Here is a 15503-nt window from a genome sequence, read left to right on the forward strand (position 1 = left end):
ACCAAGCCAGAAGGAAAACAAGACACAGCTTAGCAAGAACACAGCTAATTTTTCAACCAGAAAACATCGGTACAAACACTTATTTTTGAAGAAAAAAAACTCACAAAAACAACAAACCGAAACTTCTTGAAGAATAAACTCCCAAAACCATATAAATTAAACTGAAATCATCTAGATAAACCAAGGAAGTTTAACTGCACTTATAGTGCATAACAAAAGGACTAGTTTGTTATCTACAGTGATTTTTCCTAAGACAACATTCACCAAAAGACAAATATTTAATATTACTCAAAAGCAACAGTCGCTGTTTAAAGCTGTTCTGCAAGCCCAACAACTCTGTTAAGCAGCAGTGTTTATAACAAAAACGTGCTTTTTATATCAGCCGGTTTGTGCTAACTCTGCAACATTTCCAGTTCAGTACACTCTGTACCGACGGCACTTGCCAGAAATGCAGCACTCAGAGCTTGCTCCCATTTGTTAACTGTTTCTGTCAAAATCAAAGAACTAATCACACTATTGCAACATTCTCTTCCCAAATATTTAACAAGACTTTAATTTGCTTAACAAAAGTACAAGGAAAGAGTAATGTAAATATGATAATGGCAAAACAATTTAAACTATGTACATCATATCATCTGATGTTTTAGTTTTAATCCATTACTTACAGGACTAAACCGAAGAGAAATCCAAGAGTCAGTAGTAAAGGATTCTTGTCTTTTCCCCACTCTATTTCAATTGACTAGATAATATTCAAAAGCTCCTTCACATATTAATTCAGTACTGGTATCCATTTTTTTAATATTTAATATTAATGAAACATTAAAATATTTAGTGACTTTAAACAAGATGAATAGTTGGTATTACAGCTCAAGAGAAGGGCCAGGAACACAGGCGATCCCTGCCATACATCCCAATATTGATGTTTTGGGTCCGAGAGCACACACAGCATCACGAAGAAACAACCCACCCCCCCATCAGTGGCCACGTTCTCTCTTCATATCTAGAAATTGTGCCCGAGATATGAGGGCTTTCAATATTCGTGTCTAAGTTCCAGGCATTTAGCAGTGGACAGAAGTGACACCCATAAGCCGCCCCTGCAGCAGCCAGCACAGTAACACGTACACGACCAATTCCGCACGCCCCAGGTTCATCAGGTTTATTGCACATATGTTGAACAGCTGTTCCTTACTCACACACAAAGTCCAGGACGCAGCAAATCCCTTACACACTCAAACACAAATACATGTTGTCGCAACCAATGGTGTCTCTCTCTCGAGGGAAAATAATCCCCAGGAACTACTGCCATCCATGCAGTGCAGCCCCTGGAGACAAATAACAAATCAAATTATCACGGCAGCATTTGAGAAGCATAAATACCGGGCAACTCTGATTACTTGTTATCTTGTATGTGCAAAGCAACAAAGCCAGGATCTCTGTTCCACATGCATCCTAAAATACCCCTCAAAAGGGCCTGAACTGTAGGTTTGTTGTTCAAACCACTCCATGGTGAGGTGAGGGCATCTGGTCCAGCTCCAACAAGCCCCCCAGTTTCATAGAGTGTGTCCTACAGGACCTTCAACCCAACGGCTTCGATCTACCAAACTGCTTTGAGCTCAGTGAATTACTCACTAACATAGACATCGCCTCTGAAGAACTTCATCTGCTTTCACAGAAACCTGATGGTGTAATTTCTGCTGAAGACGACTGTGCCCAGGTGCTTCTGGGTGTCACCCTCTTACCGTGGACACTGCACAGGGCAAATCTTCGCAAAGCTGCTGTTAAATGAGCTACAATTCCATAAGCATAGCTACGATTTTCACAGTACATGCATTTTAGAAAACTCCCTTTATACTCCCTTTAAACAGAAGCTAGAACCAAAGTTATGGTAGATGGCGTAAAGTTTTGTGAATCCAAAGTTTCAGAATGTTTTTATTTGGTTGCAAAATCTCATATTTCTGACATATGATAGATTTACAACCGCAAATGCTCAACATGTTACAGTGACAGACTGAGACAATACCAAGTGTTTCTGTCCATATTGACAACAACCATCGCAAACAAAACTTGTGTCTTTGAATGCACTTGGTATTCTTTTCTAACATATTTATACAAAATATCTTAACTCCTTTAGTTTTCTTCAAGCTCTATATGTTCAAAGGCTTTTAAAAAGTTCCAGTTCATGGGATTTCAGGGTTGCATTTTCTTTCTTTCCTTTCTCTTTTATTTTAAATTTACAATCTCATCCCAGATGTGGCATCAAAAGCACCCAGTGGGATATCTTCCCAAAGCATTACTTTGTAAAGGTCTTTCTGTCACCGTCCAAGAGCCTCAATCACATGAGAATTAGCATGAACACTGAGCTGGGAGTAGCGTGAGCAACAAAAAGGACCCTGGCTATCTGTTCTTTTGAAACAATTCCACAGCAGCTCTCCTTTTCCCAACTTGCCCTGCTAACAGAACACAGAAAGACAAGGAGAAGTGATAAGCAAGCAAGCCTTAACTTTCCTGTGTTGTTTGCATTGTCTACTTTTTATCACGGCACATAAAGCCAATCCTGGGGCAGAACTCGCTCCTCCTCGCCCTCCCATCCTGGAAAACCTCCCAGGTTCAAGTGCTGAGGGAGCAGATTGGGTGGCAGGGGGAAAAAGCTCCATCCAAACCCAGGCTCGGCTCCCACTTTCTATCGGCTCCACAGCGAAAAACCACCAGGCAGGAGTAACCACTGGTATCTTCCAGTCTTACAGCAACCTAGGGAACAGCTCACAAGCCACTGTAAATAGTCAGGTGAGATCTAGTATAAAGATATGACAGATTCCACGTTCAGGCAGTGCATCTATTCCATTAAGAATCCAGGATACAAACTAATTCCATTTCTATTACAGGCAAAAAAAGCAAATTGGTTTATTTTCCTCCACAGACTACAAAATAAACCCAGATGTTGGGAAGGCTCTCCATCCCTAGCATTAGTTCTACAAGTTACTGTTTCGTTTGCACAATGCTGCTACAATCACAGTGACAAACTGTACAGACAAGAAAAATAATCCTTAGGACACAGTCATTCATTATTCCTCATACCAGGTTAATTTAAATGGCTACCTGGGATTAAGTAGTTACAATTCCACAAAACTCAGAAGCTGCGATGTCCAGGGTGAGCTGCACACTCCAGCAAAGCAGCAATGGATGTGCTGACAACATCACTGCAGCCAGAAGAGAACGGGAAACTATAGCTCTGACACATCTGGACTAAGTTTGTTCTGGCATGAAATGATGAAACAGCATAGTGGTACAAAAGTTGTCTTATATGCAGATCACTTAAAAACGAATGGTGAAGACTATTGCATAGTTACTGTTGCCTATCATTCTGAATACAGGAAAACCTTTACTTCCCCAGACCGACATTTATAATAAACAAGAAGCAGGAAGCAAACATAACCACTTCTGAAAGTGATTACATGAACTCTCAAAACAAGACAATTTGAATTAACACAGCTAAAATTCACTGTATAAACACACCACATAGAAAGCGTAAAGTTGTGAAAAAGAATTAAGTGGGTTGATGTTATCACATACCAAACACCTGACAATTCCATTAAACACAAATGCTCCCCATTTCATGCCACAATACATGTCTAGCAGTTAATACTTGCAAACCCAGATGGGTATCAAGCTAACAAAAAACTCAGGAAAGTCTTCACTGTTGCACAGACTTGGCAAAGCAGGAGCAAGATTTGAAACTCATATCAATACAGCCAAAGTTTAAATGTCAATACCAAATACGATCAAGACAAATGAAGTTATTCCGCTGTTGGGAAGAAGAGTCACTTAAGACGCTGCCTTCGGTGACGTATCTGTTATTTCTGCTGTAAAACGCTGCAGAGTGTTCTGTTCCAATCCCTGCAGCTCAGGCTGAGATCTGCTTTGCCCAACCGCATTCCCCAGGGGAGACTTGCAGCCCATTAGTTACATAAACGACTTCTATAGTCTTGCTCACCTCAGTAGGTCATCTAAATATATGCGCCGAGATCTAAAAACTGCAGTGCAATCAAAGCACTTTTTTCTAGAACAGAAGAGCTGACAATTTATAGGCTATTCAGTTTTGCATGCTTTTATCGGGCTAGTTAGTTGAACGAAAATGCACACATAATTACTTAATCCCATTAAAACAAAGACAAATGAGAGTACAAAACTCCAGAGCTCAGCAGTTTGAGCAATGGAAGATTCTGAACTGAGACCATAATGAATCACGCAGCCTTATCAGCCGGCAGCTCCTTCCACATCCCTGTTATTTCAGCTAAATCAGCAGCATGTTTCTTGTACATACCACTCAGCTGGATAAAGTCGTATCTTTAATAATGAATAGCTACCATAGATTTTCCAATGTATGAGTAATCCAAGGTCTCTACTCCTTCAGCAAAGTGATTACATGTCAATTAAACTAAGCCATTAAATTCAGATGAAAATACTAAGTCAGTTGCTGCTTCTGATATGCGGGAAGGGTGGAGGAACACAAGCAGGAGGACAACAGAGATAGAAAGTGTTAAAGCTCGAGATCCTACTTCTTAAAAGCAGACGGGGTTTTGCCACAGGTTTCTTTGTTGTTTTGGTTTGGGGTTGGTGTTTAATATATATGGCATGGGCCTCCTACAGATTCTGTATTTTGCCAGTTTTGAGTTCAGGAACTTATTCTTAATTCCTGCTCAGTGTTAACAGACAAAACAAACTGTACTCAGTTACTGGAGAAAGAAAGAAAAGCAAACAAACACCTTTCCAAGAGGATACATAACGGGCCTGCTGGTTTACTACTGAGGAATAAATAAATAAGTAAAATAATTGTAAAACCACTGAGAGAACTGAAAACTGAACTCAAGCAGATTCCCATTCAATTCTGCCACGTATTGGAAAAAGCTCTTCCAGTTGTTCTTGACCCTTCTCGCCAGGTTTAATTCTAAGGAGGCCTTAGCTTTCCTAGTTGCCTCCCTACACCCTCTGACAACAGCCTGGTATTCTCCCCAAGTGGCCAGCCCCTCCTTCCATGAGCTATAAACTCTCCTCTTCCACTTGAGCTTACCCAGCAGTTCCCTGTTTAACCACGCAGGTCTCCTGGCTCCCTTCCTTGACTTCCCACGTGTCGGGTGCTCTGATCTTGTGCCCAATAGAAACAGTCCCTGAACACTGACCAACTATCTTGGGCGCCTTTACCTTCAAGCAGCCTTGCCCATGGGATTTCCCCCAGCAATGGCCTGAAAAGGCCAAAGTTTGCCCTGCTGAAATCCAGGGTTGCAATTCTGCTTGTTATCCCGCTCCTGCTGAGCATCTCTCTGTGGCACATTCAACACACACCACACAGTGCTCATGTGTAGCGTTTGCTCACCACTTATATTTTCGGGCTGAGAAACTTTGAGGCCAAGGCCTGGCAGGAGCTCACACACCAAAAACGGACACAGTAGCAATTTGAGTACCAGAGTTATTTCTTTGGAAACTAAGCTGTGACAGTTTCGCAGGCAAAATCTCTTTCCTTCCCACTTCCCAGGCCTTAACTGTGGTTTACAGCAAAAGAAGTAATAATAAAATAATGCCTGCTGCAATCTGGTTTAGTTTAAGAAAAAGGCAATACGGGGAACTGAGCAATAATTCTACAGACATCTGGGACAGGGAGTATCTGTCTGGAAGTTACACATTTCAATGGAGAGCTTCTCCAGGTACAAAGTCTCTCTAGAGAGAGCTCTGAAACACTTTGCTGTTTATTACTCTCAGCTTTACCTCCTCTGTTTATTAGCTCCTGAACAAATTATTTCCCAAAGAATGGGAAAGGAACCAGAGGAGTGAGAACTCCTCCGTTTGGACTGTCAAACCCTTCTGGGTATCAGCTCAAGCCCCGAGTTTGTGCAGAGGCTGAGCCAGCGCCATCCAACGCAGCGCACAGCACAAAGGGGATACGGCACAGGTGTAAATTACTTGTCAGCCTTAAAACTGAAGTTGAGTTCCTTTTCTCAGGAGGCAGGAGTCTATCAGTCGCTTCCATTTTTTTCATTTGTTCTACAGTGACCATGAAAAGGAGATAACTGTGCATATAATCAGTTAAAAAGCTGCGGCATATGTATTCTTTCCACTTATTACCAAACAAGGCAAAAGTAACCACCTTTGCTTTCCAGATGCTGGATGAGCTGCATCTATTTCTTTTGCATCAGTGAAAAATCTTACTCTGCTTTTAAAAGAATATCAGAATTGGACTAACAACTGAGAGCTGCTAAGAACAGCCACAGAATCCGTGAGTTATTTTTAAGTTAGTCAGAATATAAAACTTGTGCAAAACAAAACCAAAATGGTATCTTTCAATAAGCCAATTGCACACTGAAGTGAATCTATGCAACTTTTGTCAGAAATACATATTCTTTCTGATGAGCAGCCTTTGGAAGCAGCAGAATTCCCAGGCACATTCAGAAGCATCCCTGAGAAATGCAGAGGTTTCAGTCAAGCCTTCCATCGTTCCAGCCCAGCCCAACGTCATATCCGCTGCTTAACCAGAGCAGAGACCACTGATCAAAGAAAAAATCCATCCCTGCTTTATAGTCACACCACTTAGCACCATATTAACAGAAATTGCATCTTTTTAATACAGGGGAAACAAAAAGACAAAATTACAGGGGGACAAAACTCCACACACTTCCCTCATGCGCCTTAGAGAATAGATTTCAGTGATTTCTTTTTTACATATACTGCAAAATATTACATAGGATACATTTGCTTGAACTCAGAAGGTGCCAAGAGATTTAACTTCCATTCCCCAACTGATTAAGCAGCTCTCCAGAGCCATAAACACATAAGACTATAAACCCTCCTGTTCCCCCTGCAGACACAATAAGAATTTTCATACTTCCCATCTCTTTAGAGAGCATTAAACAATACATATGAAATTCCTGAAGCCATTCAAGGAAAAAAACCCACTGTATGATGACACTTTGATCACCTATGAATTGAAGCTTCCTTTGGCTGTAAAAAGGGTATTACTTATGTTTCAGAAAGACAGAGCAACTAGAATGTCATGGAACAAGCTGAATTAGAAAGACATTTTTTCTTAAAAACATAAAAACAGATTTATTTCTTGGAGTTCTGCTTGAAAACTGCCACACCTGCCACCTTCTATTCACCCTCCTGAGACCAAGCTTATCAATATACACTCCTTAATATAGGAATTTTGCACTTATATATGGCATATCGCTTTGGAAATGACATATTAGAACCTCAACATGCCCTGTAGTTTCAAATAAAAATTAGGAAACAGACTTCATGCTCCAAACCCTTCATTCTCACAGTACCATATTGCTTCTTAAATTTCATGGCCTGTCACTGCCACACTGAACCATCCATCAAATCTCATTCTAAATTGCCACATGTAAAAGTTTCTTGGTAGCCAATCTACTTGTAATACAGATTACTGTCAAATCCTTGGATAAGTAAGTGCACATGTATAATTAAGTCCACTTAAAATGAAACTAGTCTCAGAATTGGGGTATAAGGCTTTTGTATCCAGATTTATAACCTTTAATAGGAACATTAAAATAAAGGACATAACTTTTACGTAATGGAAAACATAACCCGCAGTTTCTCTCTAAAGCAATAACTTTAGAAGAGTGTTTTTCAATGTTTTCTGTTTGCAATCCAGTAGCATGTGTGTGTCACCGCAAGTTCACAGATTATTCTATACACGGCATTATCACAGGATCCCAGAATGTCAGGGGTTGGAAGGGACCTGGAAAGCTCATCCAGTGCAATCCCCCCATGGAGCAGGAACACCCAGATGAGGTTACACAGGAAGGTGTCCAGGGGGTTGGAATGTCTGCACAGAAGGAGACTCCACAACCCCCCTGGGCAGCCTGGGCCAGGCTCTGACACCCTCACCAGGAAGAAGTTTCTTCTCAAATTCAAGTGGAACCTCCTGTGTTCCAGTTTGCACCCATTGCCCCTTGTCCTGTCACTGGTTGTCACCAGAAGAGCCTGGCTCCATCCTCCTGACACTGCCCCTTTCCATATTGATCCCCAGCAATGAGTCCCCCTCAGTGTCCTCTTGTCCAGCTCCAGAGCCCCAGCTCCCTCAGCCTTTCCTCACACGGGAGATGCTCCACTCCCTGCAGCATCTTGGTGGCTGCGCTGGACTCTCTCCAGCAGCTCCCTGTCCTGCTGGAACTGAGGGGCCACAGCTGGACACAAGATTCCAGGTGTGGTCTCCCCAGGGCAGAGCAGAGGGGCAGGAGAACCTCTCTGACCTACTGACCACCCCCTTCTAACCCACCCCAGGTACCATTGGCTTCCTGGCCACAAGGGCCCAGTGCTGGCTCATGGTCACCCTGCTGTCCCCAGCGAGTTGAGAGTCTATGGGTGAAAGTTAAGGGGCGGGCTGGCAAGGGTGATACTATTGTGGGTGTCTATTATTGGCCACCAGATCAGGGTGAGGAAGTTGCTGAGGCCTCTACAGTCAGCTGAGAGCAGCCTCACAGTCACAGGCCCTGGTTGTGGTGGGGGATTTGAACTTCCCTGATGTTTGTTGGAAGGACGACTCGGCCACAGCCACAGTCCAGGAGGTTCCTCCAGTGCCTTGACGAGAACTTTCTGATGCAAAAGGTGCAGGAGCCGACTAGAAGAGCTGCCCTGCTGGACCTCATCCTCACTAACAAGGAGGGCTGGTTGAAGCGGTAAAGGTTCAGGGCTGCCTTGGTTGCAGCGACCATGAGATGGTGGAGTTCGGGATCTCATGTGGCAGGAGCAGGATAGCAAGCAGAATTATCAAAATGCAACTGTATGCAATTTTTTCATTATTTTTTGAAGGCGGCATTTCATCTGGTTTTGAGGATGAAATTCACCACTAGAGCTCACTCTGTGTTCTCAGGATTACTCCGTACATGAAAATACAAACATCTCTAATGAGCTCTATTAATGCAGATTTCATTGCAAGCCAACTTAGATTTGCTTCACACAGTTAACGGAGTTCATTTCATTGGAAAAAAAATATTCCCTCAAGCAAAAAAAACATCCACTACTGTGGATGATATCGCCCAACACATTGCTCAAAAATAAATCCTATTGATTGGATTTTTTTCATTTCCCCCCCCCAGCAGTACTTTTAAAAATACAATATTTTAATGATTGTTTAATTTTCATCTAACTAGAATACAAATCCTTTCCATACTGCTTTGCTGCAGCTGCAGCATAAAGTCTCATTTTTCATGGAAAAAAACTAATTACATGGTTCACCGAGTTGCCTGTGGTAACACATCAATTTTATTTACATTCAAAAGTTGGACTTCAGTTTGGTCACAACACTCTCGTTAATTCCAAGCACATTTTACCCAATCGTTCTCTCCAATTCATTAGTAAAACCTCACTCTGGCTTTTATTTGAGAAGATTCTGGGCTGTGATCATCTTGGTTTGGATTCCCAGCACTTTCTGTGCAGTGTCACCTTTAAAGCAGCAATTTGGTTCTGCCCTCAAACGCGGCCGGTTTTGCTGCAAAGTCTGGTCTGGCCCAGCCAGTTCTGCAAAAGAACCATTAAACACCCCAGGACACAGCTGTTCGTGTTTCACAACCAATGCCAAGGCATTTTTCCACAAAAACACAACAGAAAAACAATAACTACCATGTGGCCAATAAAACTTAAAGATTAATCACTCAACATTGCAACTATTTCAATTGAACTAAGCTGGTATTTTGAAAGCAGGAAGGTTCAAAGGAACAAGTACGGTATTCAATAGAGAATTTCTTATCTCCCATCGGTGTCTTTCCTTCAAACAATTTTCAGAAGGTAATTTGTGGCAATTAATAGTAAAACCTCCACATTCCAAAACGGGAAGACATTAAAAATGTTGATTCTTGGAAGATTAAAATTAAAAAACATATGACCCTTAGGTAGATTTCGGTATCTTTTTGTTACCTTTTAGACTTAGATACTGCAGACTGTAACAAGTGAAAAGACTGCAATTGATAATGAATTCCTGAATGCCACAGGAATTCATTTGACGCTGCTCTGAGATTCACTGTTAACGTGGAGAGAAACACCACTGAAGAAAAGCAGCGCTAAGGAAAAGGTAAGAACAACCTGATTCCAAATGGGAGACTCAGATTTGGTTATTTAATTTTAAACAACTCATAGCTTTGTTGTCTATAACCATAATCGATTTTAAAGTAGAAAGAGAGGAGAAGCTGAGGTGGTGGGAAGAATATTTATTGTGAAAAGAAAATGAAATAAAATGAAGACATCTTGCCCAGACACAATAAGGCTCTTGTCAACTCCGTGTGTTATCAAAGGAGCTGGCATTTTCCCATGAAGCAATTCCTTAATCCCAAATGATGGCATAATAACCTCATTTAATATGCCTCCTTGAAAGGAAAAGTTTATTTTGTCTAAGCTCAACTTGGACTGGCAATCAGCAGACACCAATTAACAGTGTCAAATATAAGGGTCACAGAACAATTCCGCAAGCTGAGAAAGTAGGAATTCACTTTCAGATCCTATCTTCTTTCCAAAAGAATGCGAAACTTTAACTTGGTTTTCATGTCTTTGGAAGTAATCTATGCTAAGCAATTAAGAAAATGCAAATTACTTATCTTATTGAAAGTCTTCAACCCAGGAACAGACTTTCCAGTAACTTAATATTCCACTAAAGTCTTCTGTCATATGAACCTACTTGCTAATTCCACTCTTAACTCAAGAACAGGCAATTAGGCATTTTCAGATTTCACTTCAAATTATTAATAAGTGCCACTCGGCTGCTTGATATTTGTAGCTTTTTAAATGGAAAGCCTTCAAAAATATTGCAGTTCAGCTTCTGCGAGATTCCTTTTCTTTCTCGTTCATAAGCTGCTTTTCCGTCCATTAGCTGGTCTCATTCTGTCCAACACTGAGCACACAAACCCAGCTGTTGTGACACACGGTCCTTGTCGTGCCCCCTTCGACTACGCCTATCAAAGCAGGACACCAGGAGACAACCCTGTGCTGATTTCACAGGGTATCAAAGCCAGACACAAAGCCATCTCGGCAGCAAAACACTCCCTTCTTCCCTCCTTTCTTCATCTTATAATAGAATGAGAGATGTAAAAGCACTTTCATTAAACGCAGTGCTATTCATTTGCATCCCCATTGCACAGGAAGACCTGCTTGTTCTTGATTTTGACCATCGCTTCATACACTTAAATACGTTTCAACGGACAGGAACATCTTCTCGTTCAATAATTAACATCTCTCCGCACAGCAGCCACGAACACATTCCATGTCTCCCGAAAGAGTTCCCAATTCCTTACAGCTACGGGAAACCAAGCACGGCACCTTTAAAGGACCTTAAATAGACTATTGGAAATGGAAACAGAAAGTGAAGGGCACAAGGAAAAAATAATCAAAATTCAAGTTTTCCATTCTTTTTCTTTAAACCCTTATAAATACTGAAAAGCACCACCTACTTCACATCTGTAGGCTGAGCATTTACTTCATTTAGAAGACTTAACTGATAAAATAAACTTCAAAATCTGCAATTTACTAAGCGAGCATCCAGAACCCTACCTACCTATAATAAAAACACCCAAACTGAACTCTGGTGAGTGATTCTTCCCAGGAAACATCCTTGAAAACGTGGCTGACTATATGGTCTAACGTGGACGCCCTACAAAAAGTCCTTCCCACAATTAACATTTCTGCCTCTCAACATTAATCAGCGCACGCGGATTACAACTGCGTCAGCCCGATACGCCAAGAATTCATAAACAGGAATGGACTGAAGCTCCGTGTTTTTCCTGTCGTTGATCAAGTTTTTAAGCCTCCCAAGCTGTGAATATCCTGAACAATTATCTTTCAGGAAAGATTTACCTAATTAATTAATCCGTGCTTCATAAGAGTTTCCATCAAAATCCTGGTGTTCTACATCCAGTATAGCACAAGGATTATCAGCTTGTTTGGAGGGAAGCACTTCCAGCAATTAACGGATCAAGGGCAATTTCCAGACAAGCTGGAAAAACAAAGGTTTTGGCTCAAAAGAATTCAACCCAGAGAAAAATAATAACATTATATATGTACCACCTTCCCTTCGCAAGTCCCTGCCCCTACAACAAACAAGTTCCAGGGGAAGAACCCTCAATCTGATCTAAGGGGAAAACATCTTTAAATGACTTAAGCAAGAACAAGTCAGGAGTTAACCGCGGCTTTACCGGCACTTCTATGACAACTGCCCCAAGAGTAGCAAAACGCTCAAGTTTTATTTTTCGCTCCACAAGCTTTGCGCTCTTAAGCTTCTATTTTGAAAGTGTATGAGAAAGCACATGTCACAATAGAGGGTTTCACTTCTGTGCCACGCGTTGCTCCGGCCAACAGGACCAGCTGGGGGCCAGACGGGCGTATGGGGCTTCTCACCTGCCTCATATTAGTTTGTCGTGTTTTCATAGCTTCAGTACATGTGGCGGCAACCCCAGAATCAGCATTTTGAGGCAAACGAGCTATTAAGTTGATAGTTCTTGAAACGAAACTGTATCTTTCTATCAAATGGCCAGAATCTCATCCATTTTGGAGATGCTGTCTGACATTCTGCCAACCTCCCAAGTCCACTTCGGGGCACCTTCAGTCACCACAACCGTGTTCTTGGTAGCGACATACACATTAGTCCTTGCATGATTAACCCCTGCAATATTCCCAATAATTCAAGTATCACAGATGCAACAGACCAAGCTGAATCTATCCATAGACTCCATGTGCAGATTACAACTTCAGAGACAAAACCATCAGGCAAAACGTCTTTTAAAATGTCAGACGTAGGTATTCTCCGCAAAAGCAAAGGCAGCAACTAAGGAACAGGTATCACCTCCTTATAATCCACGTGGAATGCACAAGGTACAAGTCTGGGATAGGAGAAAAAAGAATACAAAACCGACTAAAAGCAAGAGTCAAGTATAAATTCTCTGTGGTGCTCCAGATGGTATTTGGTCACCAAATGCAAATGAGATCAGTGCAACTTGCAAATCTCCAGCTTCCCTGTCAGAAACCCTGCCAATAGAGAGCAAACCTCCCTCCGCTCTGCTTCTCCTGCACAATCCACAACAAAATATTTCTATGGGAAAAAGTACAGCAGCTGTAACACTTGTCAAACCTCTCCAGGCAGTGCTATCGTTAAATAGCATTTAGCCTTCAGAAAACACAACTTCCACAAGCAGAACACGCCAAACTCGTTCAAACTTGTAAAAACCACCCCATTTGTTTCTGCCATTCGGTGAGCCCGCACCAATGAGCTTTTTTCACTTGGGACGGAATAAAGATCTTCTGCCTTTCTTCAAATTAAAATCCAATCATAATAAAAACCAGAACACAACAGCTGATCCTGGCAGGAGATAGAAACGTAGGAGTATGTACAAAAGACACACCTATGAAAGGCACAGCTGTCTAGCTAAGCCAAGTATTTAACTGATCTAGAGCTGCTCTACAAATAATTGTTTTTCTTAATCTCCCATGACAGCATTTAATTATCAACACAGTTTTGGAAAGCTACTACATAAACAACTGCTCTCAGTAGTTTAGAACTACTAAGTTGTTTTCCCCATGACTACTGGAAATTTTCTTGTTAAACACAAATTATTGTTTCCAAAATCAACTCCCTTGAATGCTCTAAAGATAAAGCAACCCACACAGTTCATATGCAAAACTGGACAGAGTGGTTCTGAATGAACAGCCTCAGTACTGGACTTCATTTGGTTAACCAAAGTACTAAATGTCACACAAATTATTTGAGTGACTCCGAAAAATCAATAATTCTAAGTTAGAATGGAATGAATAAAATCTAAAGGCTTAAATTGAAGTCTTTTTATTACCCTAATGAAAATTTCACTTTTAAAAAAAAAATAAAAACACTGTGAGCAACTTCATCCTTGGTGAGAATTCATGATCACATTAACAGCCGTTATTTCCTCAAGCTCATACATCTCAAAATACAGGAGCCATAAAGCAGAAAATGCTCTGGATAGACTCTTGTCTCCCACTTTGCAGCATCAGATTTCCAGGACTTGTGCTCCTAAATATAGGAGTTCAAACAGCGAATCACAGCTCTGGTCGTGGACCTGCAAGTTACCAACCTCAGCCACAATCCAGCCTCTACCAACAGGATTTGAAGCAACGCAGCTCATTTCATGATCGGGTTATACCGAACCTCAGTTTCTATCACTGCGCTTCAGCAACTTATTTTCTGTTCGCATGTCCACATGCAAAGTCCTTTATATTTTCAAGAGCATGTAAACTAATTTCAGCTCTCAAATATTTCTGCAATAAACAGCAAAATAACCCTGCTTTTTCTGCCTTCCTGCTGCGTGAAACACTGAATGCAATGTCCTTTGTCGTATTTCAAGGAATCAATGTACATAAAGGCCTCATTCATGGCAAATCTGATGTTCAATATTTAGTCAATACTGATGTTTGAACTCAAAAAGTGAACTACCAAAGACAGCAAGGCGGCCCTATCAGCAGTGAAATTTGTAACGCTTACAATTTACATCGCTTTCAACTATTATCTGATAAGTCATTACAAGGATTTCAATGTGCTTTTGACACAGAACAAGTAAACCTATGGTTACATGATTTACACACATTACAAAGTGGAAGAGAGCAGAAGAGGAGATAACTCCCCAAATTCCTGTAAGGTCCTGACAGCAACAGCAAATTTCTTCTTCTTTCAACTACCATGTAATTCATTCCTATACATGAGTTTTACTTCATAAAATTTCGGATCAGGCAAAAAGGATGTGTCAAAGTGATGCTGTTCTCTGTTTGCTGTACTCTGGTCCATACTATACTCGAGCAGGTTCAGCTATTCATACATTTAAAGGTTTCACCATACCATGATCACTGGAAGTAGCGTTATGTTGTTGTAACCAAGATGTTAGTTATAAACAAGCTACATCAATTTAAAACAGAAGCTGTCACCTGTGACTCCCCTCAAATAAAAAGACACTTAAGTCTTGCATTTGAAATATTAAATAAACAATATTTCACCAAGAGAAAAGCATATATTATTAAAGGTTTCCTGGGTAAGTAGAAATATTAGCCAGGCCTTCATTCAAAACAGGTGCCTCATAAAAAATTAATGTCACTGGAACGGTTTAGTGCAGCACTTGTGAGCCATCTCTTCAATTATACATGAGCACAGAGCTACCTACACAAAATACGCCTAAAGATACACCGCGTTTCATATCTGTGATTTCACAGGCTGTATTACCAAATCAGCGGTCTGAAGATAAGTGATTAGAACAAGATAACGAGCAAGGAAATGAACATACCATAACCCAGGACCAAAATAGTGTAGGGTAGAAGCAGGGAGCTAAGGGACAACTAAAGCACGCTTGACAAATACAATATCCTATATATCTGGACTGGCATATAAATTTTATCAGGAAGTAACTAGAAGTTCTAGAGGCTACCAGGATGAAAATGTATTGCAAAAAATAAGGAACAGATCCTTATTATTGGTCTGGGATTTTTTAATA

At 41.0% G+C, this 15503-nt stretch overlaps 1 protein-coding gene across 1 annotated transcript in view; it reads right to left on the bottom strand.

Moving 5' to 3' along the window:
- Window positions 1-15503, bottom strand: part of MED13L (mediator complex subunit 13L) — a 188498-nt gene that overhangs the window by 154236 nt on the left and 18759 nt on the right. The gene's annotated exons all lie outside the window — the stretch shown is intronic.

Source organism: Nesoenas mayeri, assembly GCF_963082525.1.
Source record: "Nesoenas mayeri genome assembly, chromosome: 17".
In the NCBI taxonomy this organism is placed as follows: Eukaryota; Metazoa; Chordata; class Aves; order Columbiformes; family Columbidae; genus Nesoenas; species Nesoenas mayeri.